The 17,983-nt window shown below is 35.4% G+C and overlaps 1 long non-coding RNA gene across 2 annotated transcripts in view; it reads left to right on the top strand.

Moving 5' to 3' along the window:
* The window catches only part of LOC114045815, a 617,680-nt gene that overhangs the window by 20,709 nt on the left and 578,988 nt on the right, over window positions 1-17,983 (top strand). For both annotated transcript variants that reach the window (XR_003569432.1, XR_003569433.1), the window contains exon 2: window positions 8,774-8,836. This is a non-coding gene — a long non-coding RNA (uncharacterized LOC114045815). The remainder of the gene's footprint in view (window positions 1-8,773; window positions 8,837-17,983) is intronic.

Genomic DNA, 17,983 nt, shown 5'->3' with positions numbered 1-17,983 from the left:
TAATGACTCAGCCCCACCTTCTCTCATTACCTAGTTTTGACTTTGTATTTACATATGTGTATATACACATTGTTTCACCCAAAAGAATATAAGCACCATGAGGGCAAGATGATTTTATATTTGTATTTATATCCCTCTGAGGATATAACACAGTGCCTTGTACAAAGAAAGCACTTAATAAATGTTTATTGATTGATTAGTGGATTGATTTTGCAGAGTGAATTCATTTTAATCTTGTAATGCCTGACCTGTTTCCAGTAGCATTTCATTTAACCTGTAATTTAGCTTTTGGATAAAAATTCAATGTGAAGTATAAAATCATATCAATAATAGGGAAATAGCTGAGATTTTATGGCTGAGTTTAAAATCAACATACTTTTAAATTTCTTGAGTAAAAGATAAAAATATACTAAAAATGATTTCTCTCATGGCATCTTATTTTTTTAAGGATTAGTGGCTTAATTTTTTTATTTTTTAACCTCTTTCCTAATTTTTATCATTTAGAGTTTTAAACATAGTTCAAGTATGAATCCCTTTGGTGATGCATAAAATTGTCCAAAGCAGTTAGAAATAACTTAATAAAAGTATGAGTTAGTCTTATTAGAAGTTTGAAATGCTATCAAAAGAATATTAATGTGTTTCCTTGAAACTAATTTAAAAAAGGAATGTAGAGGTCTTCCAAAACAAAGTCACAACAAGGAGTAAGCTTAGGGTTTTACAGAAAAAATTTGAAGAAAGAAACAATAAAATACGAATCAAATCCAAGGCCTGTATAGCGTTGAACCAGCAAAAGAGGTCTTGTGACAGCTATATCACTCACATACTTGCCATTTTGGGTTCATTATGATTTCCTGTTAACTCCTTTGGGGTTTTGGTTCTATATGGTAACTGGTTTCAATAGAAAAGGAAAGCCATGAGAAATACTCATTTCTGTCAGATTTGGGACTATTTACCCAAACATTTGGGGCTAAACCAAAAAACCAACAAAAAAAGACTTCTACTCACCTGTCTCTTTTCATATAGATAAAACTTTTAAAGTTAGTAAACCTTAAAGTTAACATATCCATATCATCTCAAAATTTTCAGCATCATTTGATGATCTTCTGGTCTTACTTGAAAGAAGTCTGGAATTTGTGTGAGATTTACATATAGGACTGAAAGGTCCTGACAGCAAAGTCTAGCCTTCCCCTGATTCAGCACATATTACCAGAATTTAATTTTTTTTATTTTTAATAGATGACACAATTGGTAAATTATGTGACCCCTTTGACCTTTGGGACATTTTGTATGTGACTTCTAGGTTTCCCTTTGCAATCTTACTTTCTGCTATTGCCACTTTATACTGACTGTTTGTTAACTTACTTACTGTACCGATTGGGGGAGAGGGGTGATGGTCAGGAGGACCAGAACAAAATACAATTTTAACATAGAATTCAATATAAATGTTAATATCTTTAGACATATACATACAGACAGACAGACACACACACACACACACACACACACACACACACACACATATAGACTGAGGTCAGTGAGATAACTCAGGTAACTTATCTCTTACCTATCCAGGACAAATTTTTTTTTCTGGCTAACTGTAACAAGGAATTATTTTGCAGAAGATATGACTCTCTACAACAACAAAAACATGTTCTTCTTTTCCTCCCCCTCCCCCCATTTCTCATTTCTTTTTTTTTTTCTTTTCTTTTCTTTTTTTTATTAATTTATTTTGATTTATCAATAATCACTTCCATATGCTTTTGAGTTTAAAATTTTTCTCCCCCTTCCTCCCCACCACCCTCCCCAAGATGGTGCACAATCTGATATAGGCTATACATTTACATTCATATTAAACATATTTTCACATTAGTGATGTAAGTAAAAATTAAAACTAGTAGGAGGAACCATCAGAAAGAGGAAACAAAACTCAACAGAAGAGAAAAAAAATAGCAATTCGACTTCCATAGTTCTTTCTTTGGATGTGGATAGCATTTTCTATCACAAGGCCTCTGGAGATAGATCCTTGTATTGCCAGGAAGGGTTAAGTTTGTCAATATTAGTCATCACACAATGTGGCTGTTACTGTGTATAACGTTCTCTTGGTTCTGCTCACTTCACTCAGCATCAGACCATACAAGTCTTTCCAGGTTTTTCTGAAGTCCCCCTGTTCATCATTTCTTATAGCACAATAGTATTCCATCACATTCATATACCACAACTTGCTCAGCCATTGCCCAATTGATGGGCGTCCCCTCAATTTACAATTCTTTGCCACCACAAAAAGAGCTGCTATGAATATTTTTGTACATGTGGGTCCTTTTCCCATTTGTGTGATCTCTTTGGGATATAGCCCTAGAAGTGCTATTGCTGGGTCAAAGGGTATGCACATTTTTATAGCCCTTTGGGCATAGTTCCAAATTGTTCTCCAAAATGGTTGGATCATTTCACAACTCCACCAACAATGCATTAGTGTACCAATTTTCCCACATTTTCTCCAACATTTATCATTTTCCTGTTTTGTCATGTTGGCCATTCTGATAGGTGTGATGTGGTACCTCAGAGTTGTTTTGATTTTCATTTCTCTAATCAATAGTGATTTAGAGCATTTTTTCATATGACTATACATGGCTTTAGTTTGTTTATCTGAGAACTGTCTGTTCATATCCTTCGACCGTTTATCAATTGGGGAATGGCTTGTATTCTTATAAATTTGACTTAATTCTCTATATATTTTAGAAGTGAGGCCCTTTTCAGAGAGACTGGTTATAAAAACTCTTTCCCAGTTTTCTACCTTCCTTCTAATCTTAGTTGCATTGACTTTGTTTGTGCAAAGACTTTTCAATTTAAAGTAATCAAAATTATCTATTTCACTTTTCGTAATGTTCTCTATCTCCTGTTTGATCATGAATTCTTCTGTTCTCCATAGATCTGACAGGTAAACTATTCCTTGCTCTCCCAGTTTGCTTATAGTATCGGCTTTTATATCTAAATCATGAACCCATTTTGACTTTATTTTGGTATATGGTGTGAGATTTTGGTCTATGCCTAGTTTCTGCCATACTCTTTTCCAGTTTTCCCAGCAGATTTTTTCAAAGAGTAGGTTCTTATCCCAGAAGCTGGGGTCTTTGGGTTTATCAAATAATACATTACTATAGTCATTGACTACTGTGTCTTGCATATTTAGCCTATTCCACTGATTCACCACTCTATTTCTTAGCCAGTACCAAGCAGTTTTGATGATTGCTGCTTTATAATACAATTTAAGATCTGGAATGGCTCGACTACCTTCCCCTGCATTTCTTTTCATTAGTTCTCTTGTATTCTGGACCTTTTGTTCTTCCAAATGAATCTTGTTATTATTTTTTCTAACTCTATAAAATAATTTTTTGGTAGTTTGATTGGTATGGCACTGAATAAATAAATTAGCTTAGGTAGAATTGTCATTTTTATTATATTAGCTTGGCCTACCCATGAGCAACTCATGTTTTTCCAGTTATTTAGATCTGACTTTATTTGTGTAAAAAGTGTTTTGTAATTGTGTTCATAGAGTTCCTGGGTTTGTTTCAGGAGGTAGACTCCTAAATATTTTATAATGTCTACAGTAAGTTTAAATGGAATTTCTCTTTCTATCTCTTGCTGTTGGGCTTTGTTGGTAATATATAGAAATGCTGATGATTTATGTGGGTTTATTTTATAGCCTGAAACTTTGCTAAAGTTGTTTGTTATTTCAAGTAGTTTTTTACTTGATTCTCTGGGATTTTCTAAGTACAGCATCATGTCATCTGCAAAGAGTGATAGCTTTGTTTCTTCTTTGCCTATTCTAATACCTTCAATGTCTTTTTCTTCTCTTATTGCTAAAGCTAACGTTTCCAGTACGATGTTGAGTAACAATGATGATAACGGACATCCTTGTTTCACCCCCGATCTTATTGGAAATGCTTCTAGCTTATCCCCATTACATATTATGCTTGCTGAGCATTTTAGGTAGATGTTATTTATTATTTTAAGGAAGACTCCATTTATACCTGTGCTCTCTAGTGTTTTTAATAGGAATGGGTGTTGTATTTTGTCAAAAGCTTTTTCTGCATCTATTGAGATGATCATGTGGTTTCTTTTAGTTTCAGTGTTGATATGATGAATTATGCTGATAGTTTTCCTTATATTGAACCAGCCCTGCATTCCTGGTATAAATCCTACCTGGTCATAGTATATTATTCTTGTGATAAGTTGCTGTAATCTATTTGCTAATATTTTGTTTAAAATTTTTGCATCGATATTCATTAGAGAAATTGGTCTATAATTTTCTTTCTCTGTCTTGACTCTTCCTGATTTAGGTATCACCACCGTATTTGTATCATAAAAAGAATTTGGTAAGATTCCTTCTTCACCTATTTTACCAAATAGTCTATGTAGTGTTGGAATTAATTGTTTTTTAAATGTTTGATAAAATTCGCATGTAAATCCATCTGGCCCTGGAGATTTTTTTCCTAGGGAGTTCATCAATGGTGTGTGCAATTTCTTTTTCTGAGATGGGGTTATTTAAGTATTTTACTTCCTTTTCTGTTAATTTGGGCGATTTATGTTTTTGTAAATATGTATCCATTTCACTCAGATTGTCAAATTTATTGGCATATAGTTGGGCAAAAAATTCCTAATTGTTGTTTTAATTTCCTCTTCCTTGGTGGTAGCTTCACCCTTTTCATTCTTGATATTAGTAAACTTGGTTTTTTTCTTTCTTTTTTTAAATTAGATTAACCAAAGGTTTATCTGTTTTATTGGTTTTTTCATAAAACCAGCTCTTAGTTTTATTTATTAGTTCAATAGTTTTCTTAATTTCTATTTTCTTAATTTTTCCTTTGGTTTTCAATATTTCTAATTTGGTGTTTAATTGAGGATTTTTGATCTGTTCTTTTTCTAGTTTTTTTTAGTTGTATGCCTAATTCATAGATCTCCTCTTTTTCTATTTTATTTATGTAAACATTTAGAGATATAAAACTTCACTTAAGAACTGCTTTTGCTGCATCCCATAAATTTTTTTATGTTGACTCATTATTGTCATTCTCTTGAATGAAATTATTGATTGTTTCTATGATTTGTTGTTTGACCCAATCATTTTTTAGGATTAGATTATTTAGTTTCCACTTGTTTTTTAATCTATCTTTCCATGGCCCTTTATTACATATAATTTTTATTGCATCATGATCTGAAAAGGATGCATTTAATATTTCTGCCTTTCTGCATTGGATTGTGAGGTTTTTATGCCCTAGTACATGGTCAATTTTTGTGTATGTGCCATGTGCCGCCGAGAAAAAAAGTATATTCCTTTTAATCCCCATTCAGTTTTTTCCAGAGGTCTACCATACCTAACTTTTCTGATGTTCTAGTCACCTCTTTAACTTCTTTCTTGTTTATTTTGTGGTTAGATTTATCTAGTTCAGAGAGGGGGAGGTTGAGGTCCCCCACTAGTATAGTTTTGCTGTCTATTTCTTCCTGTAACTCCCTGCACTTCTCCTCTAAGAATTTGGATGCTATACCATTTGGTGCATATATGTGTAGTAATGATATTACTTCATTGTCTATGGTGCCTTTTAGCAGGATATAGTTTCCTTCCTGATGTCTTTTGATATGATCTGTTTTTGCTTTTGCTTTGTCTGAGATCAGGATTGCTACCCCTGCTTTTTTTACTTCAGCTGAAGCATAATATATTTTGCTCCAGCCTTTTACCTTCACCCTGTATGTGTCACTCTTTTTCAAATGTGTTTCCTGTAAACAACATATTGTAGGATTATGGTTTTTAATCCACTCTGCTATATGCTTCCGTTTTATGGGAGAGTTCATCCCATTCACATTCACAGTTATGATTACTGTGTCTTTTTCTTCATCCTTTTTCCCCCCTGTTTGTGTTTTTCTTTCTCCTTTCTCCTTTCCCCCACTCACTGGTGTTTTGCTTTTGACCACCACCTCCTTCAGTCCCACCTCCCTTCTATTATCCCTTTCCCTTTTCTTCCCCTTTACCCTTACTGCTTCTTCTCTCCCTTCTATCCCCCCTCCCTTTTCTTTCCCCTTTTCCCTCCTACTGCCTATAGTGTAAGTTAGATTTCTATACCTAACTGATTATGTTATTCCTTTCTTGAGCCAAATCTGATGAGAGTAAAGTTCAAAAAATGCTCATCCCCCTCCCTTCTTTACTCTGCTCTAATAGGTTTTTGGGTCTTTTCCCATAATGTAATTTACCCGTGTCTGCCTCCTCCTTTCTCAGTACATTTTCTTAGCTCAGACTAATCCACTTACTTGGATCCATTTAACCCACTTGATTAAATTTTTTTTTTTATCATTACATCAAAGTCAACTTATATCCACCCCTTTTATGTATACTCCTTTAACATGGTATAATAACAATACAGTTCTCAAGAGTTGCAAGTGTCACCTTCCCTTGTAGGGATGTAAACATTTTGCCCTTATTAACAATATATTGTACCTTTCTGACCCATTTACCTTTTTATGTCTCTTTTGAATCTTGTACTTGAAGATCAAATTTTTAGTTGAGCTCTGGTCTTTTTATCAGGAAGGTTTGGAAGTCCCCTATTTCGTTGAATATCCAGCTCCTTACCTGGAAAATCACGCTCATTTTTGCTGGGTAGTTAATTCTTGGCTGCATTCCAAGCCCCTTTGCATTATGGAATATCATGTTCCATGCCCTACAGCCTTTTAATGTAGAGGCTGCAAGGTCCTGTGTAATCCTGACTGTGGTTCCATGATATTTAAATTGTTTCTTTCTGGCTGCTTGCAGTAATTTGTCTTTAATCTGGTAATTTTGGAATTTAGCTATTATATTCCTTGGCGTTTTCAATTTGGGATCTCTTTCAGGCGGGGGAGCAATGGATTCTTTCTATTGTTTTTTTTACCTTCGGGTTCTAGGACTTCACGGCAGTTTTGTCCTCATTTCTTTTGATAGCCTGTTACGGATCTGTCATCTAAGGATTTAAACATTTCTTGAGTCTAAACCTTAATTGTTAATCTATACCAACTCTTGGGATAATGAATTCTAGTAATACAGGGTCTGCTCCCCATTATTTCAGTAATATACTCTAAAGATCATTAAGGATGGAGAATTTAAGTGTGTGCCTAATTCATAACTTTATAGGCAGTTGTCTTTGCTTCTTGCCAAAGGTTTACCTTTTCCAGTGTCTTTAAAAAAATTCTTTGAATTACAGAATGGAAAAATTTTGATTAAAACATCAGCATATGATTATTAGATTGGGAAACTCCTGGTAAGGAAATACTCTTGACAATTGAAGATCAGCACTTTCTTACAGTTTGTAGTATCTGGGGCACCAGGAAGAAAAGTGACTTGCCTAGTGTCATGCGGCCAATATTTGTCCAAGGCAGGATTTGAACCAGTTCTTCCTGACGTAGAGGCTAGGTCTCTAACCATATGTCAAACTGTCTCTCATTTCCTGTCTTATTCCTGTGCTTAATTTGTTGTTGTTGTCCTTCCTGTTGTTTTGTTCTTAAACTTAGTTGTTTGTAGTCTAAAGAATGCATATTCAGAGTCCTTTCACAGAACTCAGAGACATATTAGTCAAGCATTATTTTTCTTTGCAGCAAAATGTTGCCTTTTCCTCAGTAAGTTTTTATTTAGGGATTCAGTGCTTATTATAAATTCTATCAGCTTACTACTTTGGAAGCAAGACGCACAAAGTTTTGGTTCATATGATCTCCTCTGGAGCTCTTCATATAGAAGGGAATAGTGCTAAAAATCTGTCAGTCTTCTAACAGAAGTGTAGTAATATTAATAATGTCAGATTACATCGACTTTGACCAAACAGTTCTCCAATTTAGCCCTTTAAAACTCTTAGGCAGATGCCATCTAATTTTATTGATTGATTGATCTATACTGAGTTTGTCAGGTCTAAGAAACCCTGTGTATTTGTCATTCTTTTATTTAGCATCTCATAACTTGTTTCTGTCTTATATGTATCAAAAGACAATTAGGGATAGACAATTCCAAAAGTAAAGACTCAATCAAAATCAATGTAATCTCTCTTCTATCTCCTTTTAGTCTTAGGTTTACCATTTGTACCAATAATCATTAAATGGTCTCATAGATTCTGTAGACAGTATTTTTTTCTCTTTAATGTAATAAAAGAATATCTTTTTTGGTTTTATAGTCTCTTGAACTATATTGAATTCTCCTTGAATTATTTTCTGGCATACTGAATTTCTAGTTTCTGCCTTATTCGCCTCATTTCTCCTGTTCTCCTTTATATAATCTTTCTTTGGAAAGTTGAGTTTCCTCATGAGATAACTCTTTTATTTTGTTGGTTAGCCATGCACCCTCTTTTCCACCAATGCCCAATGTTTTTGATTCTCAGCACACATTTATCCTGGGCCTCTGATATAGTGATTTTGAATAGATTTTTTTTTTAACTTTGAAACTGCTCCTTTCAATCTCTGCCCTGTGCACCTCAGCTGATATCTCCATTTGGTCATAGTTCTGTCCTCTAAAATTAACTGTGTGATAGATTTCTTTGGTTTTCTATCTCCTGGAAGAATGGTAAACTTAATATTCATGGAGGAGTGTGTTTCTTGGGATGCACACAGTCTCTGGCAGACCTAAGCATTAGCAAACTGTCTGTCTTAGTCCATCTTAGAAACCTTGCACATTGAGCAGTGATAATTCCTGGCCTTGTGTGCGGTTGTCAAACTAGGTAAACCTGACGCAATTGCTGATCTATACCTTGATCATTCATTGCTTACCTTTGCCTACTAGGGAGACTGAGTTACCTGGTCCATTGGGGACTTTGACTGTCAGAGAAGGAAGGCAGCTTAGAAGGTAAGGAAAAACTTTATGTGTATTTTGATCTCCTCTTATTTACCCAAAATATTCAATTATGTAAAATTAATTTGGTTCCAAGCTATTTGGAAATGGTAGTATTTACTCTATCTGGGTGGGGAATTACATTTTTAAAAAAAATTATTTATTTATTTTTAGTTTTCAGCATTCACTTCCATAAGATTTTGAGTTTTAAATTTTCTACCTCTCCCTCTCCTCCCTCCCCACCCCCAAGACGGCGCTCAGTCTGTTATAGGCTCTATTTATGCATTCATATTAAGCATATTTTCAGGGGCAGCTGGGTGGCACGGTGGATAGAGCACTGGCCCTGAAGTCAGGAGGACCTGAGTTCAAATCTGGCCTCAGACCAAATACTTGACACTTACTACCTATGTCACCCTGGGCAAGTCACTTAAGCCCAGTTGCCTTTAAAAAAACATATTAAGTGTATTTTCCCATTAGTCATGATAAAAGAACAATTAGAACTAATGGGAGGAACCTTGAGAATGAAGCAATAAAACAAAACAACAAAGGAAAAGGAGAGCAAATAGTATGCTTCATCTGCATTCAGACTCCGTAGTTCTTTCTCTGGTTGTGGGTAGCATTTTCCACTGTGAGTCTTTAGGAATTGTCTTAGATCTTTGCATTACTGAGAAGAACTAAGTCTATCAAAGCCAGTCATCGCATAATGTAGTTGTTACTGTGTACAGTGTTCTCCTGGGTCTGTTCATTTCACTCGGCATCAGTTCATATAAGTATTTCCAGGTTTTTCTGAAGTCTGCTTGGTCATCATTTCTTACAGCACAATAGTATTTCATTATATTCATATACCACAACTTGTTCAGCCATTCCCCAGTTGATGGGTATCCCCTCAATTTCCAATTCTTGGTCACTACAGAAAGAGCTGCTATAAATATTTTTGTACATGTGGGTCCTTCTCCGATTTTTATGTTCTCTTTGGGATACAGACCTAGAATTGTTATTGCTGGGTTAAAGGGTATGCACAGTTTTATGTTCCATAGTTCCAAATTGCTCTCTAGAATAGTTGGATCAGTTCACAACTTTACCAACAATGCATTTTTGTTCCCATTTTCCCACATCTTCTCCATCATTTATCATTGGCCTGTTTTGTCATGGTAACCGTTCTGATAGATGTGATGTGGTACCTGAGTCATTTTTTTTCCTTTTCTTTTTTTTTTTCTTTTTTTAGTGAGGCAATTGGGGTTAAATGACTTGCCCAGAGTCACACAGCTAGGAAGTATTATGTGTCTGAGGCCGGATTTGAACTCAGCACCTCCTGACTCCAGGGCTGGTGCTCTATCCACTGCACCACCTAGCTGCCACCCTCAGAGTCATTTTGATTTGCATTTCTCTAATCAGTAGTGATTTAGAACATTTTTTCATATGACTATAGATACCTTTAGTTTCTTCCTCTGAAAACTGCCTGTTTATATCCTTTGACGTTTATCAATTGGGGAATGACTTGTATTCTTATAAATTCGACCCAGTTCTCTATATATTTTAGAAATGAGGGCTTTATCAGACACACTGGTTGTAAAAAATTCTTTCTCAATTTTCTGCTTCCCTCCTAATCTTGGATGCATTGGCTTTGTTTGTGCGAAAACTTTTCAATTTAATTATCCATTTTGCATTTCATAATGTTCTCTGTCTCTTGTTTGGTCATAAATTCTTCCCTTCTCAATAGATATGAAAGGTAAACTATTCCTTGCTTTTCTAGTTTGTTTATAGTTTCAGTCTTTATATCTAAATCCTGTACCCATTTTGACTTTATCTTGGTATACGGTATAAGATGTTGGTCTATGCCCAGTTTCTGCCATTATATTTTCCAGTTTTCCCAGCAGTTTTTGTTAAATAGTGAATTCTTATCCCAGAACCTGGGGTCTTTGGATTTATCTAATAGTAGATTAGTGTAGTCATTGACTGTTGTGTCTTGCATACATGATCTATTCCACTGATCCACCACTCTGTTTCTTAGCTAGTACCAAGTAGTTTTGATAATTGCTGCTTTATAATACAATTTAAGATCTGGTACAGCTAGGCCACCTTCTCTTGCATTTCTTTTCATTAGTTTCCTTGATATTATGGATCTTTTGTTCTTCCAGATAAATTTTGATATAGTTTATTCTAGCTCTGTAAAATAATATTTTGGTAGTTTGATTGGTATGGTGCTGAATAAGTAAATTAATTTAGGTAGAATTGTCGTTTTCATTATATTAGCTCATTCTACCCATGAGCAACTGATATTTTTCCAGTTATTTAGATCCGACTTTATTTGTGTGAAAAATGTTTTGTAATTGTGTTCATGTAATTTCTGTTTTGGCAGGTAGACTCCCAATTATTTTATAATATCTGCAGTAATTTTAAATGGAATTTCTCTTTCTATCTCTTGCTGTTGGGCTTTGTTAGAAATATATAGAAATGCCAATGATTTGTGTGGGTTTATTTTATATCCTGCAACTTTGCTAAATTTGTTTATTATTTCAAGTAATTTTTTACTTGATTCTCTAGGATTCTCTAAATATACCATCATATCATTTGCAAAGAGTGATAGCTTTGTTTCTTCTTTGCCTATTCTAATTCCTTCAATTTCTTTTTCTTCTCTAATTGCTACAGCTAACATTTCTAGCACAATATTGAATAACAGTGGTGATAATGGGCATCCTTGTTTCACCTCTGATCTTATTGGAAATGCTTCTAGCTTATCCCTATTACATATAATGCTTGCTGATGGTTTAGATAAATGCTACCTGTTATTTTAAGGAAGACTCCATTTACTCCTATGCTCTCTAGTGTTTTTAATAGGAATGGGTGTTGTATTTTGTCAACTGCTTTTTCTGCATCTATTGGGATAATCGTATGATTTCTGTTAGTTTTGTTGTTGATATGGTCAATCATACTGATAGTTTTCCGAATGTTGAACCAGCCCTGCGTTCCTAGTATAGATCCTACCCGGGCATAGTGTATTATCCTCAAGATAAGTTGTTGTAATCTCTTTGTTAATATTTTATTTAGAATTTTTGCATCTATATTCATTAGGGAAATAGGTCTATAATTTTCTTTCTCTGTTTTGGCTCTTCAGGTTTAGTTATCAGCATCATGTTTGTGTCATAAAAAAGAATTTGGGAGGACTCCTTCTTTACCTGTTTTTGCAAATAGTTTATATAGTATTGCAATTAGTTGTTCTTTAAGTGTTTGATAGAATTCACTTTTAAATCCATCCTGCCCTGGAGATTTTTTCTTAGGGAAATTGATGGCTTGTTCAATTTCTTTTTCTGAAATAAGGTAGTTTAAGTAGTTTGTTTCCTCTTCTGTTAATCTGGGCAATTTATATTTTTGTAAATATTCATCCATGTTATTAACATTATCAAATTTATTGGCATACATTGGGCAAAATAGCTCGTAATTATTGTTTTAATTTCCTCTTCATTGTTTGGTAATTCACCCTTTTCATTTTTGATGATGGTAATTTGGTTTTCTTCTTTCTTTTTTTTAATCAAATTAACCAAAGGCTTATCTATTTTATTGTTTTTTTTTTCATAAAACCAGCTTTTAGTTTTATTTATTAGTTCAATAGTTTTCCTAATTTCAATTTTATTAATCTTTCCTTTGGTTTTCAGAATTTAGAATTTGATATTTAATTGGAGTTTTTAATTTGTTCTTTTTCTAGGTTTTTTAGTTACATGCCCAATTCATTAATCTCTTCTTTCTCTATTTTATTCATGTAAGTCTTTAGAGATATAAAACTTCCCCTAAGAACCACTTTTGGTGCATCCCATTAGTTTTGGTATGTTGTCTCATTATTGTCATTCTCTTGGATGAAGTTATTGTTTCTATGATTTAGTGTTTGACCCACTTATTCTTTAGGATTAGATTAGTTTCCAATTAATTTTTAGTCTATCTTTCCATGGTCTTTTATTAAATTTTTTATTGCATCATGAACTGAAAAGGATGCATTTAATATTTCTGCCTTTCTGCATTTGATTGTGAGGTTTTTGTGGCCTGATACATGGTCAATTTTGTGTAGGTGCCATGTACTGCTGAGAAAAAGGTATATTCCTTTCTGTCTCCATTCAGTTTTCTCCAGAGGCCAACCATGTCTAACTTTTCTAAAAGTCTATTCATCTCCTTAACTTCTTTCTTGTTTATTTTGTGGTTAGATTCATGTAGTTCAGAGAGGGGGAGGTTGAGGTCCCCCACTAGTATAGTTTTGCTGTCTGTTTCTTCCTATATTTCCCTTAACTTCTCCTTTAAGAATTTGGGTGCTATAACACTTGGTGCATATATGTTTAGTAATGATATTACTTCATTGTCTGTGGTACCTTTTAGGGTGTAGTTTCCTTCCTTATCGCTTTTAATTAGATCTATTTGTGCTTTTGCTTTGTCTGAGATAGGATTGTTACCCCTGCTTTTTTTTACTTCAGTTGAAGCATAATACATTCTACTCCAGCCTTTTACCTTTACTCTGTGTGTATCCCTCTACTTCAACTATGTTTCTTGTAAACAACATATTATTGGATTATGGTTCTTTATCCACTGTGCTCTCTGTTTCCATTTTATGGGAGAGTTCATCCCATTCACATTCACAGTTATGATTACTATCTGTGTCTTCCTTCCCATCTTATTTCACTCCCTGTTTATGCTTTTCTCTCTTCTTTCTCTCTCTCCCTCCTCAGTAGAGTTTTACTTCCAACCACTGCCTCCCTCAGTCTGCCCTCCCTTCTATTAGTTCCCTCCGTTGTCTTCCCTTTTACTCTTTCTTCTTCTTCCCTCCCTTCTATTCATTCCTACCTTTTCTTTTCCCTTTTCCCTCCTACTTCTTAGAGGGTAAGTTAGATTTCTATACCTAACTGATTATTATTCCCTCTTTGAACCAAATCTGATGAGAGTAAGGTTCAAACAATGCTCATTTTCCTCCCTTTTTTCCCTCTACTGTATTAGGTTTTTGTGCCTTTTCATGTGTCTGACTCCTCCTTTCTTCTTCTCCCAACACAATCCCTTTTTACCACTTAATTGGAGTTTTTACCATCACATCAAAGTCAGCTTATACCCAGGGCCTCTGTCTAAGTATCCCCCTTTTTAAATGTCATAATAACATTATAATTCTCAAGAGTTATAAGTGTCAACTTCCCTTGTAGGGATGTAAACAGTTTGCTCTTATTAATAACATGTTGTTTTTTTCTTTCCTGTTTACCTTTTTATGCCTCTCTTGAGTCTTGTATTTGAAGGTCAAATTTTCTGTAGAGCTCTGGTGTTTTCATCAGGGAGTTTTGGAAGTCCCCTATTTCGTTGAATGTTCATCTCCTCCCCTGAAAGATTATGCTCAGTTTCGCTGCATAGTTGATCCTTGTTTGATTGTATTCCACACCCTCAGATCTTTTAATGTGGAAGCTGCAAGGTCCTGTGTAATCCTGACTACGTTTCTATGATATTGAAATTATTTTTTTCTGGCTGCTTGCAGTATTTTCTCTTTGATTTGGTTATTTTTCCAATTTGGCTACAATATTTCTTGGGGTTTTCACTTTGGGATTTCTTTTAGGAGGTGATCAAAGGATTCTTTTGATGAGTATTTTATCCTCTGGTTCTAGACCTCAGGGCAGTTTTCTTTGATGATTTCCTGAAAGATGTTGTCCAGGCTCTTTTTTTCATCATGGTTTTCAGATAGACCAATAATTTTTAAATTATATCTCCTGGATCTATTTTCTAGGTCAATTGTTTTACCAATGAGGTATTTTATGTTTTCTTCTATTTTTTCATTCTTTTGTTTCTGTTTGACTGATTCTTGCTCTTTCATAGAGTCATTAGCTTCCACTTGCCCCATTCTAATTTTTAACAAATTATTTTCTTCTATTAGATTTTGTACCTCCTTTTCCATTTGGCCCATTTTACTTTTTAAGGAGTTTTTCTCTTCAGTGAATTTTTCTGCCTCGTTTTCCATTTCACCAATTCTACTTTTTAAGGAGTTATTTTCTACAGTTAATTTTTGTCCTTCCTCTTCAAAGCTGTTGACTCTCTCTTGCATACCTCTCGTTTCTTTTCCCATTTTTTCTTCTATCTCTCCTATTTGCTTTTTAAAATCCTTCTTGAGCTCTTCCAAGAAGACTTTTTGAGCTTGAGACCAGTTCATATTTCCCTTTGAGGTTTGGGATGTGGGTATGTTGACAATGTTGACCTCTTCTGATCTTCGCTTTCCCCATAATAAGAATCTATGGTCATTGTCTGTTTCTGCTTTTTGTTCATAGTGTTTGCCTATTTCCTGACTAAAAAAAAAAAAAAAAGTTGAGCTTTCCTGCTGGAGCAAAAGGGCCACTTATCAAGGTTCTTTTCCTACTCACCCAGGCTTTGGACAGGGATATTTCTCTGCTGGTGGATGTCTGTTGGCCTGGAGTTGTGCTTGCTAGAATTGTGCTGAGGCATTGGGTGATTTCGTTGGAGAATGCCATTGCCCATGGTGGATTTCTGAGCTGGTGTCTACTGGTTCCCCTGCTTGTATTGAGGCTCTCAGGGGTCTTGGTGTTGGCACCTGCCTGATCTACCATCCTGGGTGTCAGGATCTCCCTCTGGTATGCTGAGGTGAGGCTTGCTGCTGGCTTGCTGGGACGTCTCCTGTCCTATACTCCTTCCCCTCCCCAAGAGTGAGAGGGGCCTTTTCCGTTAAAACTCCAAGCCTCCTGGGCTACAAGACTGCTGTGCCCTGTCTTTTTGCTGGCTCAGGGTCTTTCCTGGACCAATATTTTCTGGGTTTTCAGAGGTCAGTGAGGGAGGGTGAGAGCGGCTTACTTCTTACTCTGCCATCTTGGCTCTGGAAATTACATTTTTATATAACCATTCCCAGGTCATCTATAAATTCAGGCTATTTTTTCCCTTTTGACATCAAAATGGCTCCAGATTTTTTTTTTCGGACATAGAAAAGACACTTCACTTCTTGGTATCTTGTTCTCGAGTATGAAAATATCTACACTCACATCTGACTTCAGTAAGACGTCACTTGTACCTTTCTTGGTTTTTTGATTTTTTTCTGCCAGTTAGGTCTTGATGAATAAGGTGTAAGAAGAGCCCTTCCTTAGTAAACTGTTCTCACAGTCACAGAGTATAACAACTATCAGGTCTTTAAGAATATTTGATTGTAATTTTTGTGAGGTTGAGACCATGACTTCTCATATTTATCAGACCTGTGCAGTGCCTAGTTATGTGTCATAGAGTAGGTACTTAGTCAACATAAACTGTGCTGAAAATTCCTAGAATGTTGCTGTAAAAAAAGGGAATTGGAGAGCAAGTGTTTTTGCAGTTTTAAGGAAAACATCAAGATCTCATCTCTGTGTATTGAAAGGCACAGACATTTGTGTGGAGACACTCAAATTTGGATAAGTCCATTTTTAGTACACTGTGTGGGGAGTGACATGCGTGGAGCTCCATTAATAGCAATGTGTGTTGTGTTCTTTTCATTTCTTTTTGTTAGTTAATTTTGTGGCTATTACAAGTACCAGATGGATGACTGCTTTGAAAGAAAACCATTTGTAGATGGAAGTGTTTCAGTAATAATATAACAGATACATGTCTACAAAGTATGTTTCCATCTTAGTTTGGAAAGTCACCTCCAGAGGAGAGCAGGAATATGAGTCTCCATAGACCAGTGAACTTATAAATCTCACTTGTTTTAGAGATCCAGTGGTTCTCTTGCCAAAGTGCTTTTCTTTACATACTTACCCAGAGGTCACCTTCTATTTGGTGATCCCCAGTGAGCACATTTTTGAAGAGCCTTAAACTTCAGTGGGAGTAGGATAGGATAAACTGATAGAAGATGAAGGGATGCTTCATATCTAGGTTGGTTGAATTCTCTTCTAGGTAGAGTCTGGTATCCATATGTATGACTATTGCCCAATTTTTTGAGGACAGATTTAGGGCTTTATATTCCCTTCTACATTGTTCCTTGAATTTTTAGGGAGGAGATGAGGACACATTTAATGTGTAAGAGGCTCAGCTATAGGTCCTGGCTGCCACTACATACATGCATACTTACATACATACATGCATACATATATACATATGCACATACACACATATATTAGGAAATATTGGTCATAGCTTAGGCATGGCATTTGAGTTCTTAGAATCAAAGGTATATCTCTTATTCCAATTAATCAGTCAACAAGCTAAAAAGAAAAGTTAGTATTTTTTTTTCTAAGGGGTGAATCACTTTGACAGCTGTTTGGAAGATAAATTGGAGAGAGGAGAGACTTATGGCAGGAAAACCAATTAGGAGGATATTGCAAATAGTCCAATCTAAAGGTGCTAAAAGGTTGAACTAAGGTGATGGCTGTGTGAGCAGAGAGAAAGTGACAGATTCAAGAGAGGTCATGGAAACATAAACTATCAGATTTGGCAACTAATTGGTTATGTGGGGTGAGGGAGAATAAGAAATTGAGAGTGATACTGAGATAGAGACCTTGGGATATTGAAACAATGTTGACATCTCTGAAGAAATAGAGAAGTGTTGTTATTTGGGGTGTTATTTGGGGAGAAAGACAAGTTTTCTTTCAGATATATTGAGTTTGGGATGTCTGGAAAATTCATTTTCACTCAAGCTCAGAAGAGAAGCTAGGGCTGGATATATGGATTTGAGAGTCATCTTTATGGAGACAATAATGAGGCCACCAAGTGAGATGTACAGATAGAGACTAGAAGAAGGCCTAAGGCAGTGTACTAGGTTCTACCTCCAGTTAGTGGGCATGATATGGGTTATGAACAAGTACAGGAGCCTGAGAAGAAACTATCAGGCAGAAGAGTAAAGAGAGAGTGGTCATGAAACTTCAGAGAACAAAGAGTTTCCAAGTGGAGAGAATAGTAAATAGTGTTAAAATATAGCATAGCAAACGCTGCAGAGGGATCAGGAAGGATGAGGAATGTGAAAAGGCCATTAGATTTGGCAATTTAGAGGTTACTGGTAACTCTGGAGAGAGCAGTTTCAGTGGAATAATGAGTTTGAAGCCAGATTATTAGGAATTACAGAGTGGTCATTTCAAAGGGAACATTATTAAAGCAGGGGAGAGTCGCATATTCATTTCTACTTTTCCAGTGAGGCCCATCTACATATGGGGCAAAAGGAAGCAGAACAGGAAAGGAGGCATG

This window comes from Vombatus ursinus, unplaced genomic scaffold (genome assembly GCF_900497805.2).
Source record: "Vombatus ursinus unplaced genomic scaffold, bare-nosed wombat genome assembly UNPS02001419.1, whole genome shotgun sequence".
NCBI classification, from domain to species: Eukaryota; Metazoa; Chordata; class Mammalia; order Diprotodontia; family Vombatidae; genus Vombatus; species Vombatus ursinus.
The sequence above is the reverse complement of the archived record's forward strand: the minus strand, read 5'-3'. Positions and strand labels throughout refer to the sequence as shown.